General features: G+C 50.2%; 1 protein-coding gene across 1 annotated transcript in view; it reads right to left on the reverse strand.

The window, feature by feature from the left end:
• The window catches only part of DPY19L3 (dpy-19 like C-mannosyltransferase 3), a 40610-nt gene that overhangs the window by 22188 nt on the left and 16314 nt on the right, over nt 1–2108 (reverse strand). The window lies entirely within an intron of this gene.

Below are 2108 nucleotides of genomic sequence, written 5' to 3' on the forward strand. Positions count from 1 at the left end.
GTGGTCTGGTCGTGACTCCCTGTGACCGGTGGTGCCGAGCATCTCTCCACGCGCTCATCAGCGCCGGGCGCCTTTCGTGGAGACGTCCATCCGCCCTCGCCCGCCCGCCCGCACTGCCGAAGGGGCTGAGGCCTGCGTGTCCCGGAAGACCCACCAGACGGACGACTTGCGAAGGTCCTCTCCTGTGTGCGAGTTCTCTCCTCACTTCTTGATGGTATTATTTCAAAGAAGAAAAGTTTTTAATTCTGATGAAGTCCAAGTCATCTACTCTGTGCCTTGTGTCATAGCTGAGAAGGCCTGGCCTACAGCAAGGTCACGAGGCATCACCCTCTCCTCTTCTCGAGGTTTTCGGCTTCAGCTCACAACCATGTCTTTGGTCTGTTTCGAGTCCGCTGCGGCGTACGGTGAGAGGAAGGGGTCCCACTTCATCCTCTGGCGTGGAGACAGCCAGTTATTCCTGCACCACTTGTTGAAAAGATTATTTTCTCTACAATTATCTTCGCACCCTGTTGAAAGTCCATCGACTACTAATCTTTGGTCTCTCGATTGCTTCGGTAATGCCTGTCCGGCCAGCACCGCCCTGCGCTGGCCTCTGTGGCCTGAAGTGGAAGAGCGTCAGTCCTCCAACACTGTTCTTCTGCGTGGTTGTTCTGGTTATTCGGGGTCCCTTGAGTTTCCATGAGAATTTTATGATCACCTTGTCAGTTTCTGCAAAATACGCACCTGGGATTCCGAGAGGAGCTGTGCCGAATCTGCAGATTTGGGGAGCACTGACATCTTAACAGTGAGCTTTCCAACCTACGACCAGGGGCGTCTTTCTAACGTACGGACGTCTTTAATCCTTTCAACGATGTTTTGTAGTTTTCAGAGTATATGTCAGTACTTCTCGTTCCGTTTATACCTAAGTAGTTTATTCTTTTTGACATTTTCCTTCTAGAAAGCATGTGTATCTTTTGTTCCCTTTCCTATTAGGGTGTACATGTGTTTTTCATTGATTTGCAGGACCTCTGAGAAGAACAACTCATTCACAAATGTATTTGAAAAAATAAACCATCGTTTTGTTTCCCTTTGTTTGGGTTATGGTGCCTTTGGATGCTGGCAGTTCTTTCTATATTGGCTGGGCGTACTTCTAGAAAAAAAGGCAGTTTGTACTACAAGACTGCATGGTCTGTAAACGTGAGCACACCTTACGTTCAGGGGAACCCTGCTGGTGAGCAGCACTGCACACCAGAACATCCCTGATGGTCACTGGGAAGCCCGATGCGCGGCGGGCTGCCGGCGGCAGTGGGGGTGGCCATTTGGTTGTATCTGGCTGCAGCAGGGCAGTTAACGCCCATGTCTCCTGCCTGACTAGGCTTCTCCTTTTCCGGTCTTTTTGTGGCACTTTTTTTTCCCCCGAGTCCCTTGGTGTTTCCTGGGTGCTGACTTTCCCAGCACCTAGTCTGGTTCACATGAGGCCAAACCAAAGCCTAGGAGCTCACGGCCACGTTTTCCCTCGTCTCGAGGCCTCGAGGCAGACCACCTTCCGTTCTCCACCTCTCAGGCCTCCTGACATTGTTTCAGGCCTGTGGTCCAGGGCCTGTGCCGTGCGTAGTGGGAGACGAGGGAGAAGCGCACCCGCTCCGCCTCGTCTGGGGCCACACGGAGTCCTTTGAGGGTCCCGTTGAGGGTCCGCTCTCACAATCTGGGCACTGACGTGTCACGCCATTTTCGCAGTGGGCTGGTAAGACTTTATTAACCTCCACATTCTGTCTCTAATGGAGCAATGTATATGCTTGAAAGTACCACTTACTGTTCTGCTCTATTCTAAAAACCTTTGCACATATTTCTGATGGAAAACTTGAGCTTCTGATGAAAAGAGATTTTCCAACATCCATGGAAAGATGCATGAACTCAAGAAGACGGTGCTTGTCACCACATCTGGCTCTGAATCTGTATCACCTTTTCCTGACCCTTCGCCATTCGATGAGGTTAGAGATCAGCAAGTCCCATTTATGAATAAACTAAAGCTCTGAGAAGCTGAAGCACAGGCTGAAGTTTAAAGAGCTAGTTCTTTCCAGAGCAGAGAGCAGCAACTCAGTTTTATGACTTGGGACTCTTTCTTTATA

The sequence above is a fragment of the Pteropus vampyrus genome, unplaced genomic scaffold, assembly GCF_000151845.1.
Source record: "Pteropus vampyrus isolate Shadow unplaced genomic scaffold, Pvam_2.0 Scaffold356, whole genome shotgun sequence".
Taxonomy (NCBI): Eukaryota; Metazoa; Chordata; class Mammalia; order Chiroptera; family Pteropodidae; genus Pteropus; species Pteropus vampyrus.